The sequence below is a fragment of the Acromyrmex echinatior genome, chromosome 14 (genome assembly GCF_024713525.1).
Source record: "Acromyrmex echinatior isolate Ae372 chromosome 14, ASM2471352v2, whole genome shotgun sequence".
Classification (NCBI taxonomy): Eukaryota; Metazoa; Arthropoda; class Insecta; order Hymenoptera; family Formicidae; genus Acromyrmex; species Acromyrmex echinatior.
In genome coordinates, this window is record NC_141865.1 from 5,171,695 (window position 1) to 5,189,117 (window position 17,423).

At 33.5% G+C, this 17,423-nt stretch overlaps 1 protein-coding gene across 3 annotated transcripts in view; it reads left to right on the forward strand.

Moving 5' to 3' along the window:
- Positions 1-17,159, forward strand: part of LOC105148639 (uncharacterized) — a 66,503-nt gene extending 49,344 nt beyond the window's left edge. For all 3 annotated transcript variants that reach the window (XM_087413614.1, XM_087413615.1, XM_087413616.1), the window contains 6 exons: positions 314-726; positions 2,847-3,015; positions 3,763-4,053; positions 12,234-12,495; positions 15,555-16,347; positions 16,705-17,159. The gene's annotated coding sequence lies outside the window, so the exon portion shown is untranslated. The remainder of the gene's footprint in view (positions 1-313; positions 727-2,846; positions 3,016-3,762; positions 4,054-12,233; positions 12,496-15,554; positions 16,348-16,704) is intronic.
- The last annotated feature ends 264 nt before the right edge of the window (positions 17,160-17,423 follow it).

Sequence of the window (17,423 nt, forward strand, 5' to 3'; positions counted from 1 at the left end):
CTAAATAATTGATTATCTATATATACAACGGTGTGCTATAGATTTAGTAAATATATTGTAGTTTAATGTCTATCTACAATAATTCTTCTAATGTAATTCCATTATGTATTAATAAATTTTAAGAGATGGCAAAAAATCCTTTCATTATTTTTAAATATCAATTTAAATATAATAAATCAATGCAAATAAAATTGCTCCATATAATATTTATCAAAGATATATTAATGCTTTAAAAAAATTAACAATAAACTGTTTTTTGCTATTTTCACAAAATATAATTATGGGCTAATGCAGTATTTGGTTTTATCCGCAGCACGTGCGAACTAGAATGACGGCGTGGAAGGACGCAGCAGGTCGGCAAGACGATAAATTACAAAGGACGAAACGATGGCTGAATCACTGTGAACTGTTAAGAGACATTAAAATGCCGCGCCGCAAAAATCGAACAAAGTAGGAGGCACCGTGGTGCATTTTGCGTCACGGTCACGCAAATCTACCATCGATTGGCACGAGTTACGGCGTCGCGAAACGGTTGGCCGCGGACACGTTCGGAAGTCAATGAAGGATCGGTATAGGAAAGAAACGGAGCTATTAACTGACCGGCGAACAGAAGAAACGACCTCGCGATTGCACCGTGACGAGAATCCGTCGCCGATGTTGATCAATGCTGGAGTTCACGGATTTAACGGCGATTGACGGAAGTGTTTGAATCGTAAAAATTTTCCAGTAAGTATCGCTATTGTATGCAAATTTATGGACCGAATCGATTCTGTTCGCTTTCGACGTAAATAACGCGAATATTTTGATTGTTTTTCTCATATTCATCGGCATGTGCATAATTCCAATTTTACGATATAAATCAACACGCGGAAATACGCAACACGAGTGTGGCATGCATCAAATCATGCTTTCGAGTGGTCTATCTATACATTATCTTAAACGGAAATATACATATATTGTGTTGTACTGGAATATAGCTGAGGATCAGGAGAAGTAAAACGTCTGTCATGCGCGTCAGTATCATAATTAAAGCCAACATATATATGCTAGGAAATAAGGAAGTGATTTTCCTTCGAGAGTGATACGCTCCTATACCTCCATAAATAAATATTTATTAAAATCCAACATAATACAAAAGTATCAAAGTTTTAGTCCATAATTCTCTTTCGCATAGCAGAATCGCTAAAGAGGTATTTCTCAACTATAAATTATAAAAGAACATTATCTCGAATATATCGTATCCATTTTTTCATAATTAATTTTTTAAGCATAAATTATACATTTAATAATATCTTTCCATTTTTAATGAACGCAATTATAAGTATACGAGGTAATATATCTGAATAATGCTTAACACTTTGGTTTAAATATAACCGTAAGTGTAACCATCATCAAGACAATATCAAAATAAAGTTGCTCCTTTAATGAACCCCGTGATTAATGAAGGAACGGGTTTGACATGAGTAGCACATGCTACAGCGACTAACGAGCCGTTGTTGCTTTTCTGCAGAATCGGGAAAACGCATGCTCGAGGGAACGTTGTACGCGTTCGAATCTCGTTAATGCAGGAACAATTTATGCCTGGTGCACGCTCCCACTTGGTTGATTATATTTATGATTTCCACGTATTACGCCTGATTCGTAATGCTTCCAGCCCATGGGGTGCAACGCGAAGCGGTTGCTGCATCGGCCGGTTTAGCGCGAATGATGTTGCGCTCGGGCCAAAGCGCGAGCGATAAGTTAATTCGCGCCGGTGTAACTGCCTGCGATTAATCGGTACGTATCCGTATAAATTACGTATCCGTGTAAATTAGATAAAGCGATGAGCAACAGCGGGAATACGGCAACGTCCGCGGAAAACGCAATTCGCCAACTCTACTGCTAGACTGCATTTTACGGCATTCGATAGTGTGGATGCAAAGTATCACGCAATAATTATTGAAATATCATCGTTATCTTTATTGCTGTAGACATTCATCTATGCGGTTGTCTTTTCTTCGATTTTGCATTCTCAATTTTCATAAAAAATAAATACGTTATATATTGTAAAAAAATAAAAATGTATTTATTTTTAAAGAACGATCGGAAATATAACGATGATCATATAAACTAGAGATTTTCTTAATAATTTTTTGTACAAAGTATTATGTGCAATAATTACTGAAATATTATCGTTATCTTTATTACTTTATTATTTACTTTATAGATATTTGTCTAGTTGTCTTTTCTTCGATTTTGCCATCCTAATTTTCAATTTAAAAAAAAATAAATACATTATACATAAAACCATCCTGTAACATATCTAAAAAATGTATTCCGTGAGAATATTCTATATAATATTTTTATCTTTTAAAGACGATCAGAAATACAACGCCGTCCATAAGTTTTAGAGACTTTCTTAACGATTTTTCCCGAGTTACTTGCTGTCTACATCCGATACTCGTGCAAACAATATTACATTAGCGACCTGGCCAAACACCTACTGACGTTTCGGCGATGATGTCGAGCTGACATACGTTCCGGTTCTTGCTATTATCCGCCCTAACATTTTCGTTTATCCATATTATCCTGACCTGTGTACTTTTCCAATAGCGTTGACGCTATTGGTTGATTAGCGTCCAAAGGAAATTGTCTCATAGTTCGTCGATAATCGACGCATCATGCTTCGCCCACAATATTGCAAATAAATCAAACAGCGCTGATAATAGTAAGGTAGAGAGGAAACTTAACACAAATATTTATTATATTAAAAATTATAGTTCCCAATTGTGAAAAACTTTTTCAAAAGATAACAAAAATTAATTGTATAATACGATGATCGTTATATACTTTTATATATATTTCAGAATGCTCCGGTGATGACTCACAATAATATCTCCGGCGATGTTATCATCAGAGAATGGATCTACGAATTGAATTAATTTTCTCGGACACGGAGTAGCTCGATCGCGATCGTCTGAACGAAAATTAGGTGTTCTCTATTAGAGTGGGTGACCCGTTTACATTCACTGATCAGTAAGTAGCAATAAATATTTGTTAGGTGACTACCGAACGCAATTATTGGGTAACACATGGCCCCTGACGTACCTCTGTCGTTTCGATGAAGTGTCCAGCAGCACGTTATATTGCCATTGCGGGAAGTTTGTTCCTGCATTATTGATTTATTGCCTTTGGTATATATTATTCGATCAGTCACATTATATATTTGTCGATTGAATAAAATATATTTTTGTACAATTTTGAATATTCTGCGATCAATTAAATCTAATTTTATCATTTCTTTATGATAGCATGCACTCGAATGAAATCAGAATATATGTCTGAATATATACGAAAAAAACCAAGTGTTATGGTAATTTAATTTTTTTTAATACAGGGTAATAAAAAAAAGGTTGGTTACAAAATTTTGTGTTTATTAAATCATTACTCAGGTGGCAAACTAATGTTATTGTAGTCATTTTGATATCAAAAGGACATTAAAGTCATTTTTATGTCAAAATAACTTTCAAATAACTTATAACAAACCTATAAGGTAGCCATTTTGAATATTAATTATGATTTTTTAATAAGATGTAACTAACATTAAAGAATTTATTTCTTTGTAAAATTATTAGTATATTAATTCTTTAGTATTTTAACGATTAGTGTTATTAATGATTTGGTAAACTCAAAACTTTACGGTTAAACTATTTTGTCACTCTGTACTTGTATCGTGTGATACTTATATAGTATAATTAAATAACGTATTTTTTCTCATTGCAGGAAATACGAGATAATACGACTACTTTTCAATTCATACTATAAAGCTTCTTGTGTCATCGTTACATTTCCGTAAAGAATCGCATGCAACAAGAAGCCACGGTGGTCGGCGGCCGTCATTGATCTCCTGTTAGAATCGGATCACTTCGATGTAACAAGATAAATAGTCAGCGGGACACCGTCGGTGGTCGAGGGTGCGGATCGTGGAGTCATGCTGACTATATATCTGATGATCAAGAGAACTGAGTACGCGCACGCTTGTCTGATCTGGATGTATTTAACGCATACATCAAGGTACACTGAAAGTTCTTTGATCGCGCAATAAACCGATGGGACACCTTTTCGATTCACTTACATGAGATGAAGTTCAATTCACTTATTGTTAGATGACATCGTCGATTCGCTTCTGCGTGAACTAAGAATTAAATATTACTGGTAATTCAATTTCTTGACATAACACAATATTGTTACGCGATAAAATAACGAGCGACCTGTAATTAATCGATTTACGCTACAACGACGAGAAAAGCGATAAATGATTGACTAAGAATCACCGAAGCAAGAACTATATCGGATTTCGCATCATCTAACCGCAAATCTCACGATCTAATGACAAATTCTCGCTTTAACGTTTCTCATAGCGCGCTCACCGGCGGGGAACCCCCAGGCTTCCGAACAGCGCGAGCCCGATCAGCTTTTTATTCCGTGGCGGGTTTTTGCACGATCATCGGGACTTTCGTCACGGCAACACCCGGGCACGTGACGCCGTGAACACGGTGTTACAGGTGTTTGCGCCCATCCACAGTCTCGACTATGATGACATCCTTTCGAATCGATTCGTCAGACTTTCCCTCTCTTCGATTTTTGTTGCAACGCCTCTACCACCCGCGAGTGTGAAATGGTAACGTTCCAGGAAAACGTCAACCGATCGCGTCAGACTATCGACCAATCGGTCGGTTCGTTCTACTTCAAGCCACCATCGTTCGTTTCTTCGTCGCTCGCCGACGTTCCACGTTTTTGTTAACGGTATCCTGTGGCCGGTCCGAAGACATCCAATAACTTCGTTAAGTGTTTTTACTCAGAATGCAGAATCGGAGGTCTCCGGAAGTGATCTGATACAGAACATTTAAGCAGGTTTCTTTTTTCTGCGAGCTCTCAGAAGCACCGTCAACATTGTCGCATCTACAATGTTTCTTTGATTACTTAAAATAATTCTCGATATCTTCCGTTAAATAATAGTAAAGAATAATATGCTCACATGCTTTGAAATATTAAAACGATAAATATAGCTTAAATACGATAGAGAGTTTATCGTTTCTTTCTTTTATCTACTTTCTGATAAGATGTTATATTCTTATATAACAGAATCTGGTCACGGACAATTTTGTTAAAATCCTACGAGAGAAAAAAATGTATATAATTTGTCTCTATATGTACATTATTTTATTTCAACTTATACCGTTCCACTCTATAATTTTAATTAAGATTATAGAGTGAGATAGTATAAGTTAGAGCGAGATGTAAGAAAAAAATTATGTCTTTCTTTTCGTAGGATGTTGACAAAATCATTCTTAGAATAGCCAAACTCTAATATAAGTAAGGTCTCTAGGAATGTATTACTCGTGAAAAAGTAGGTAAAAGGAAGAAACGATCGATTCAAATAAAAACATTGCGATTATAGAAGCTTCCGGTAGAACGGTGATTGTATGTACTATTCGACTAGTTACAAACGCGGTCACGATTATAAGTAGTCCAGATAACAAAAAATATCTAGTAAAACAAGCGAAGTGTGATCGGTTAGGTGCGAGAGGGTGGGCATAAACGATGAAAAGGGGTGGCCCAGGGGTATTGGCGAGGAGCTCGTCTGCTCGGTGAACCGTGGATTAAGATAAACCCTTCATCGGTTTCTTGTCGAACGATTCCTGTCGTCCTTTTGTTGGCGCAACCCGCAGATAGCGCCGGCTTAAAGTACTTTCCGTCCCCGTGCGGAAATTATTTAACGCCGGTATATATCTGTCCAGCTGCGGTGGCGGCGGTGCGCGAAAGATCTTCGAAGCGATAGAAAGTAATAGAAAGCGTGGAAGAGGAACAAACGCGAAAGGAGTAAATTTAAGATTTGCATTACCGCGGGGAGTAAAGATTACCCACGCGTGAAAGTAATCGGCACGGAAAAGCGGAAAATCTGCAATTTTTATTTGTAGAAATCTGATATCTCTTATGGCGCAATTTGTAGGTTGGTAATTACCGAATCAATGAATATGAAGCAATTTCAAATGACTAAATAAAGAAAACTAGATTTCAAAAATATGAGCATTCCTTTCGTTCTAATATTAATTATTAAAGCTTTCTCTTCACATAAAGTACTTAATGAAGGCTTATTAAAATGCTTAACGGGTTATAAATATTATTAATATTTTTAAATTATTTTAACAAATAACAAATTTCTAAGCAAAACGTTCTATGAGGAAATATCCTGATGAAGACGTCACGAATAATATATTGTGACATGGTTTTTAATCTTCGTGGCTAGAACGTAGATTAATTTCATGTTGTCGATTAGTTTCCTCCGTCGCGGATTCCTACGTATACATTTAGCAACGGCGTTCATTAAAGCTATTATAAATATGGAAGATAGTGCATGCCAGAGCGAGTTGAGAGAGTGCCTTGCCCCATTTTTTGTGCATACGTATTTGATGTCGGTTTCTGCATTTAAATTAATGAACGCATCATAAAATTATAGCTATGTAATCCCTTTCTTTTCTGATAGAATGTAAAAAGTACGAGTCCTACTTCTCTAATTGTAGCATAAGCATAAAATAAAAGACTATCGTAGTTGCAAAATAAATATAAATACTTTGGAACATAAAAGAAACCTAGGATAAAGAGATTCGATCATTTTATAAAAGTATCGCAAAGATTTAAATATTCTTTGCTGATATACGTGACGCTCGCTTTACATTTTTGTGGATCATGATAATAATTACATCGGTTTACAAAGTTTTTATGCAAGAGTATATAAAGATCATTTGTAGGAGAATATTCGAAATCGATTTGCTATCGAAATATTTTTATCGAGGTACGTATTATGGAATTATTCGGAATGGATTCCGATCGGAATTATTCCGTAGACATCTATTATATTTTCTAAGGAAAATGGAATAATTTCGATCGGAATCCATTCCGAACAATTCCATAATACGTGCTCGATCGGATTTTTAAGATATAAGAAAAGATATTTTTTCCAATATATAGAAAAGTTTAAATAAAATTAGAAAAAAAATGTTAAACATTTAATTCTTGTTTTTTATACGATTAATCGGATTCATTAAAATCCGAGGGATTAATTGTGTATCTTGAAACGAAATAAAAATTACAAAAGTATACAAATTCACTAGATGTTGACCAATAAAATTATAAATATTCTAGTGAATTGACTTCTATAATTTTCATCTAATTTCAAAATTCACAATCGATCTCCAGTGTAATCACTTAACATGTTTTCGTTCCTATATTTCTGATAACATTTTTTCAATTTCAATTGTCGTCAAATCTTGGTGGAGATATTTTGTCGCAATCAAATTATTTGGAAAGAATTTGCTATACCTTAAAAAATGACATGCTATGTCTTGAAAATGATATGCTATATTTTAAAAATGACATGCTACGTCTTGAAAATGATATACTGTGTCTTAAAAATTCTTCTTAATTTTTCTGGCGGCAGATTCGAATTCAGTGCCTTAAAATGATGTTGTTTTCTTTTCTTGCACTAAAAATTATTAAACTATAATGATTAGTGACGCAACCTTAATACTAATTTACAGTTATCTTATCTATAATGATAACTTTGATTTATTTAATTACAAGAACAAAGTAATGAATACGCTTCAATAATATTTCCCATTAGAATGATTAGATTGCATTTGTGTTAGATAATAAAATTTTTATAAAGATAAAGAAATTTGCTATAATGTTTTTTACTGTATGTAAAAAATTGTTATGATAAACATATTTCATAAACAACAATAATAGGATTATTTCTTTATTTATTTAATTATTACTAGTTTATTATTATTTATATGATAGATTTTGTTCTTTTACAAAAGAGAAACAAAAACCCATTTGAAATAATGATAACAACACAATTATGTGTGCATTGTGCTAATATTATAATTAATATAAATACGAATGTATCATCTGGTACATCTCATACAACACAGAATTTGCAACAATATTATTGCAAAAATCTCTGCAATATTGCTGCAACTTTCGTGCTATAGAGGATCTTTCAACTTAAAATAAGCTATATTTCATTCTAAATAGATTATTCTGAAAAAATATTCTCTTATTTTCTTTACTTGTATGCTGCATTTCTTCAATCTTTGATTATAGATCTCTTGATAATCTTTTTTCTAGAATTGGAAGTAATGTTGATCATTTTCACGTAAATCAATTTGTCGCAATGCTTTCATTATCAGACACTTATACTTAAAAATTTATCGCCGACTTAACACGACGTAAGCTAGATTATCGATTTCTCAGTGAAATATTTCCTGTGTTTCTACACAGATTCTAAGTGGATACTCGCTGGTACACGAAGACTCATATTTTTTTGGATCGTTTTGTTTCTCGAGGTTTTGTCCTCGAGTTGAGAAGAGAGTGGATGGTCGAAAGATTTCGGTAGGTCCGGATGTTATACGTGTTCGGCGGCAGAAACAATGATATTATGGCCCGTTTAACTCGTCTACAACCTCCCCGCCGCGGGATGCCGACTCGTTTCCTTTTCTTGGCGGAGGCTTCAACGCCGGTTGGGTACCCGCTGGTCGAGTTCGCGGACATGCGAGCATTACGGATGGGATCGGCGGCTCGATCTTTTGCTCGCTTGAAGAAATAGCGTGTTTATCGGGCGACGAAGGGCGTCTATAACCTGTCCGACGGGATGCTACTGCGACGACAGCTATACTCGCCACGTACAACATCGACACACTACCAATCGTTGACGCACTGAATACGTCGTACAGGAAGAACAGAGAAACAGGTGGGGGAAAAACTCATCGCCGATCGATGGATCCGTCAAATGAATTTCGATGTCGAGATTATTTATGGGATAGGTGTCGACCGGGGCGACGGCGACATCGCCATTTCGTCGGGATTTCTTGACACATCCCGAGACGTCGAAAGAATATGCGGAAGGATGAGTCTCCGCTAAGTCTTGGGTGCAATTTTTATACAAAGCATATATGTCTGAGTAACTTGATGAAAGACGTTTTCATTTCGAAATTAAAATTTCAAAATTTCATTAAGGTCCTTAGACAATCATAAAAAATATCTGTTTACTTGGATAAGTTCAGGTTTTAAATTTCCTCGACAACTGCATAGTTGAATCATAATTTATCACTGATGAATAGTTTATGAGAATACAGTTACAATTAAAACTATGTGATTATGATCGATATGATTTGTCTTCTCCGACAACATCCGCAATGTTCTTGATGATAAAAACACATGCGAATTCCAGGCGCGAAAGAAACGCATTTTCCACGGATCGATCAATCAATATTCAACGTGCATATTTAATGCTCGATTAAGAGCCGGACTCTCGCAATTGTATCCTTGCATACGTGGCGTGCCGGGTAGGTCGCTTTTTCTATAGGTTTTGTAATAGCTGCCGTGCGGATCGCGATGCGATTTCATTCGTATGCGACGTGCGTAGCCGCAAAGAGGCTTTATAAGTAATGCAGTAATGACATATCCTGTCATGGCGCGGAACAGTTTTCTCGGCTCTCATTGTGTCGTTAAGCGACGAATCGCGCGAGAGCTGATTTATCGATCAGGGAAATCCCGTGTCTGGATCTTCTGGCCGGCCGTCTTTTTCTTCGTATCTTAGATCTGCGTATCTGAGATCTGAGAAAACCATCTTTCCCAGAAGATATGTTGTACTTTTCATCGTACAAAACGATCTGTGCAGTTTGATGACACAACGAACATTTGTAATTCTCTTTGCAGATTTATCAGATTTATCAGATAAATTTTAAAGGAAGAGAGAGAGAGAGAGAGAAAGAGAGAGAGAGAGAGAGAGAGAGAGAGAGAGAGAAAGTAAAAGAAAAACTAATTAATGCAAAGTTTACGCTCTTAAGAATGGCAGATTTTTTTTTTTTTTAAGAATGAGATTTCACACTTTGGAATGAGATTCATTTAAAAGATGAAGTAAGATTTCTTTCCTTTGGAATGAATCTCAATCCAGAAAAAAATGAAAATATACTTCTTTTATTCAAGAATTTTTTAATAGTAGCAATATTTTAACTCTTTTAAAGTGACATTTCACTTCAAGAAATTTAGAGAGTATGGTGTTTTAATTTAATACATAAGTATTCTATTAGAAGCTGGTTTTATACAATCTATGATTTTGAATTAAAAATGTATGATGAATGTATTTTTCTATTTCTTAGCATAAAATATTTATAATTTGTTTTCAAGAAAAATCAAGGTCTATGATTGATAAACGAATATGATATATTGCAGTAATGTGTATTATGGATTAGATAAGAAGGAATTCTAACAGATTATTGGCGGAATTATTTAGATTTATCAATAATACTAATAATGATTCGTCATTCAATAAACTCGTAGCAGATATCTACAATGTATTTGTAATAATGTAGACGTGTAAGAATTTATTCCATTTTAAAGTATTGCTCGCTCTCGCTCTCTCTCTCTCTCTCTCTCTCTCTCTCTCTCTCTCTCTCTCTCTCTCTCTTTCTCTCTCTCTCTCTCTCTCTCTCTCATGTTGTTTATTTAATTTCAATAATCGGATAAGAGAAATGATAACATTTCCTTCTTTCTAACACTTTTTAAAAATATTATCAATCGCACTTTTAAAAATAACATTAGATAAGACAATTAGAATCAACAAAGCAAATTATCTAACGTTTACATTTTTATAATATTTAGCTAATATTCCCCATCAATTTGAATTATAACTGTCATCTTGTTTCATTTTTGCTTGTATTAAAGTGTATATCGAAATACGAACTTCAAAGTACAAAGCTAATTACAAAAGTATCCTTTCCCACTTACTTAAATAATATCCACTCTTACATAATTGTTGAGTCATCTTATTATGCAAAGAATATTTTGCTTACAGTAGAAATTTATTTCAATATGAATATATCGAATTAATATATAATCTTTCATTTTTTTTTATTGTTTTTATTGTGTACGCAATACATATTTACGTCATTTATTTAGACTGCAATTCGTAAAAACAGAAAAATTGAAACAAATTAAATAAACAGATTATAATTGTTTTTAAACAAAGATAATATACAAAAAATATGTGTCACATGTACTTTTTCAATTATGCGATATTACAGTAAAATCCTCTAAACATCAAGAAAGATTATCCGATTATTGCGTCCAATTAGAAGAGAGAGAACGCACAAAAGCAATCTTTTTTCTTTCTCTCTTTCTTTTATAAAACACTCGCATATCTCGGATTCTTAATTAATCACGAATATTTATTGCATCTTCTCGTGCACGCGGGCATAGCGCGAGAGGCAATTAGCGAAATGATTGCATGAAAAAATAAATACGATTTCTTTGGCGTCGACGATATCGGCGTCTCGCTAAAGACATCGCTTTCAGGCACTGCCTGGATATATCCTCGCCATAATTAGTTCATTAATGCTAGATACGTACCGCGTATTCAATTTCCCGATATTATTCGCACAGCAACTCAACGCGCGTTCTTTTACACAAACGTGTCCATCGTGAATAAGTGATTGAACTCTGGCACGTAATGAATATGTGAATGACATATAACTCTACACTGAACCAAAACTGTACGTAATAAAATATTCATTGAATTAATGAAAATTGGTTCAACAAATTCTCTAATAATTTAGATTATAAAACTTTTATTACTAGAATTCATTGCAAAATGAATATGGGGTTATATAAATGAATCCAGTTATTGTAGCAATGAATTAACTATATTAAGTCAGACATTAAGTCGAACATTCATTAAATTAAAAATCAAAATTGAAGATCAAAATTTTTTTCAGTGCATATATATATATATATATACAAAATTTGTAACCAAATAATTAATTTATTTTATACTGAAGAAAATTGGTTGAATTAATCTGAAATACTTTTACATAGTAATCAGACAAAATTAATTGTACATATTCTGATTATGGTAATCAGACACACATGGTTGCATAAATTCTGATGAAAATAACAAAGTTTTTGATTTAAATATAAGATTATTTAATTAATGACAATCAGAAATCATATTATTTTAATTTCGTTTAATCAGATATGCATCAACGTTTTTTTTTAAAATAATTTCGACATATAGCTGCGAATTCTCGTTTTTAAATTAATATTTAAGGCAATTCTATTAATAGAGAATAACCACGTTCAAGTATAAAATTAAAAAAATTAAAGTAATCTTTTTTTTTTCATGTCAACAGTTCTTCTGTGAAGAAACGTTTCCTGTCAACTTACACTTCGATTATTACTGCAATTCAAGATTCAGGAAGGTCATTGGACCCGCGACGCAAGTCAAGATCGTTGTCGATGTTGATCGCGGATGCTTGTCGAAGCAGGTAGCACGTTAGCGACAAAATGATTCGAGAAAAACGGGTCCAGGCGATAAATCAAGAGTATGGCATTCCTAAGATAGTCGCGCTATATGCTGAAAGTCATTACGATGGCAAAGTAATTCCCAACTAAGTAAGTAAAGCGATAAATACATAATGCATCCGACGAGTTTCCCACACGCGGCCCCACCGCTTATGCGCCCCGTTCGTCTCTTTCGTTCTCTTCGTTTCACCGTCGCGGCGAGTTCAATTGCACAGATCTTACCGCCGTTCCATGAAATAATGCATCAGCTCGTGAACGAGCGCACATCATGTGCCGTCGCGGATTTATTTGCACGATCGACGGGGACCGTCCTCGGTGCTTCTTGCGACGCGTGCGCGATGTCGTCGTCAGGCAAAGCACGTGGAGGCTGCGATGGAGATGCAAAACCAGAGTTAAATTAAATCGAAGAGTTAAACGACAGGAAACCGCCGTGGGAAAGTCGCGGAAAAGCAGGTCGCTTTAGTAATGTAACGATTCGTAATGCGCGCAAGAGAAATGTCCATGGCGGAACGGATTGTTCGTAAGATACGACAAGGACCATATATCGAGGAAGAAAACGACATATTCCACAAGAAATGTGATAGAACGAACTGTCGTAGATTCAACAGCTGCATTTTACTCACTGCTTATATCCGCTGATCATTTTTTATACACACACATACGTTATGTACAATTAATGCTAAACATTCTGTCAATTAATTCAATATTGAAAGAAATGATATTTCTTTCATTTTTCTTGTAATTTAGCTTAGTGGAAATAATTCTAAGATATCCTATGTAAAAGTCACATTGTAACTTCATCATATCATATCGTAATGCATCAAATTTGTAGGGGCAGTTTCTTCATTGCCTATCTCGCAATGTTGAGTGCGTTTCACACATCCGAGTTTAATAATACTTCCACAGGCGTCTATAGCGCGTGCGAGATCACGTCTGACCGCTCGAGAGGATTTTCCACTGAATTTCTTGCTCGCGACCGCGACAACGAAATCGAGAGGGAAAATAACAGAACGAAAGTGAATAGCCTGTACGAATCTATTTTTGTCCTTGATACTCTGTATCTGTATAGATCGCTTATGTAGCTAGCTTCTATTTAAGATTTATCATATTTATCATTCTTTATAAATATAAAATGATATTTTTATTTGACACTAAAACCATCAAATAACTTTGTCCTCAAAAAGCTAAATTTTTTATCTCTTTTGAAATTACTAAGCTGACAGAGTTGAAGTTTTTTGTGAATATTACGTACAAACCTTCCTAAATTAATAAAAAGAAAAAATATACCTCTCATAATATATCTCTCTTTTTCTCTCTTTTGTCAAATTAAAAAAAAATGTAAAAAATCTTAAAACTCTAGATTTTATATTAAGATAAAAAATAGCGGGTTTTAATATTGGGGTATCTTTAATAATTCTAACATTGCATATTATCCTTATGTTCTTTTATAAAATTAAAAATGACATTTTTTAAAATAATCTCTCCCATGAAAATATACTATAATTAGGATTGATTATAAGTTAATTTACAGTATTATAGCTTAATCATGGCGTTTACATGTACATGATCGCGATTACTTAATTTGAAAAACGATCAAAACTGCACACTTCATTTATGTATAAAAATATTCTACAAATCGGCTTCATTAAAAATCTAATTGTTTAGTTGCGGCAGATAAAAACGCACATATAAGCAGTGTGGGCGGAGGGATCATAAATAAGCTACTTCCTATGCTTGCACAAGAATTATTCGGAGCGCGATACTTCCTCCTCCGGTTTTCCGAGTAAACGGAATACGTACAACTCGTTTCCTCTAATTTCATTCAATTGCACTATTTTATGCAAACGGACAACAGTCAGCAATAGCCGCTAATTACACTGAATAAAAAACAGAACAGTTGATGCTGCTTGACTTCGTATATTTCTCGATACGGATGCAATTAAAAATATTCTACAATTTCTCAGATCTATATCTTACAAATATAATACAAAATATACGTTACAAATTTTATATATGTTACAAATATCGTTACAAATATTCTATATGTTTTATCTTCCCGTTATATCTTCTATCTTAATTAGGGGTCTGTCGGGGGTGCTATTCTATTGTATAAATATTAAAATAACTTCATATAGTTTTCAATATTGTCAATAATCTCACGATATTTGATAGTGCATATGAATATAAATATATGAATATAAATCTCCGACCGTCTTTCCATTCGTTAAGTCAAAAACAACGATATACCCCCATGATTACTTCCATTCTGCTTATACATATTTACTTTGATTGCAATATAAATTACGCTTCGTTGCAATTATTCATTAAGTAATAAAATATCATACCAGATCCTCTAACACGATTTGTAATTAATCTGCGTGAGGTACTTAACATGGTTACATCTGAAAAGGACTAGATATCTTAATGATATACTGATTTCATAATTCGACCTCTGCGCGTAATTAGATTAATAATACGAATAAATTAGTACCGAAACCGGCTAATTACGATAAAGTGATAAATTCGCCGCACGATATATATTTCCTTTCCGAATGTCGACATTTCTAAAACAATCTTGCAAAACATTTTGGCGTATTTATATATTCGCAATTATCAAAGCTGGGAATTCAATAACATTATTTTAGAAAACCAGGGATATTTTAAAAGCAGGGATATTACATAAAATTGAAATATCTACAAAAATTATAAATGTGTATTTGAGCTTATTATCTTCACAAATGTTACTAATTCACTGAGAAAAAAAATGAAAATTCTTCAGTGATTTTATAAGTAATCAAAAAAAAAATCAAAATCAAAACAAAATCATGCACGCGAATAATTTTTTTCAATAGTGTTGTCTAGATATTTATTAGCAAAACTTTTCATATTCATGCACCCCTTATATTATTTTTCGTATAATCGTATTTAAATTCGCATAAGCAAATATAAAAATATAACTTGCAAAAGTATAAATAGGTACTTTACTTTATGCATTAATATGAAATACGAAAAGTGAAATATTAAAGGATAGCGTAAAAAAAATTCTTATATTACAATTTTGCGTGTAATTACTTGTGTGTAATATTATTGTTTTCTGTTTAAAATTATTTTGTGTGTAATATTATTGTTTTCTGTTTTGAAATTTAAAGTGAAGTTCAAGATTTTGGATAAGAACGAAAATTTTTCGTCCAACGTGCTGGATATCGAATAGTACGAGAACAAACTGTCGAAAAAAGTATACCGTTTCATGAAAATTCTGAACAGATCCCAGAATCGGGCTGTCAAAAAAATGCAAGCGTTTCACTTTCTCAGCGACAAATGGACAAGTACATCGATTTAAAGGAATACACCGCACTAACAAGAATAAAGCTTTTAATGTGCAACGTCTGCAGGATCAAATTTCCGAATGAGATCGTGTTCAAGACTCATAGGATTTGATAAAGCCATGGAAGATTTTTCCAGTGCGGATTTTATTTTAATCAAATCTCCAAGTATGCGAATAATATCCAAATGAAAGAAAATCTTATTTTAGTTTTGCATTGTTAATATAGAGGAACAATTGCATCAATATTTTGCATATTATCAATTTTAAATAAATTAGAATTAATTTCGATCCAAATTACTAGTTTTCGAAAAAAATGTATACATATGTAATATATATGTTTAATGTTCTTTTTTATATAAGTTTTTTATATTCGAAATACTATTATAAATATTATTACGATTCAAAACTATTATCTATAGATATTATACGATTCAAAAAGATTCTTCAATATTTTTATTTCTCTTTACTGACTTAAAATGGCCTTCGTCGCTATGTAATACTTGATACTAATAATGCAATTATTATTTTTATCAAGATCATCAACTTTAGAGAATCATCTGCATACGCATTTTATTCCGAAGCGTCTCGCGTGCAGACAATGAGAACTCGAATTTCAGGTAGTTAATGCTAATAACTATTTGTAAATGACCTTAATATCAGATCTCTTCGAACTCTTTGTTACACAAACTGGCGCGCTTTGTTTTCAAATTAATGAACACTTAATGAAGTTTCTCTGTTGCATGCAAAATTATATTCTATCTATTTCTAATTTATCAAATAATATTATAAAAAATCAATTAAGTAACACGTAAAAGTCTAAAGAATTTACATTTAAAATAATTTTATATTTTCTGAAAAATCAAGTTGCTTTTTGGATATCTTTTAAACATTTCATAGTTATTTAAAAAATGTTATTTAAAAAATTGTTTATTTATCCAAACAAATAATAATTACATATCATGATTTTATTACAGATGAAAAATGCGTTGAAGAAACACGAAACTGAAGCACGTTTTAGCAGAAGAAGAACGGTTAAGTGACTTTTGCAAAAAAAAAGGGACGCTATCAATCGCTGCGTGTTCATAAGTTAATACATATAATTAATACGAAGCCGAATATCTAATCTGCGGCAAAAGCTTCTCGAAGCCCAGTAGTTTCCGGACTCATGTACTTGTCCATATCACAGACTTGCCGTGGACACACGATTTTTGCCCAGCGAAGTTCAAGAGAAAGTCAATGCTGAAAACGCACAAGCTGACGCATGAAAGTGAGAAGATTCGAGTGCGACATATGTAAGCGACATTTTCAGCTGAAAGGCCACTCAAAGAACATATTGTCACATAACAGTAAACTTGTGAATATTCTCACAACTTCTTTGCGCTTCGCAGAGGAAGGTGTTTGTCTGATTAAACTATTCTGTTGCAAGAGATCACACTGTTTATGTCTCTGTTATCTTTCCTCCTTTCCTTTATTGAGACCGTAGGATTATTATATTTTTCATATAAATTCAATGAAGATTAGTTTATTCTGCGAAACGATCGTCATAGACAGAATTTTTCGAAATAATTGGAAGCTTCGCAACATGTACAAATGATCATGCATAAACGTTATTTTTCAATGTAAATACTTAACGCTACGCGTTTCTCGTGCGACCTGGGCGTTCCGCGGCGGAAATGTATTCCGTACTTTTAAT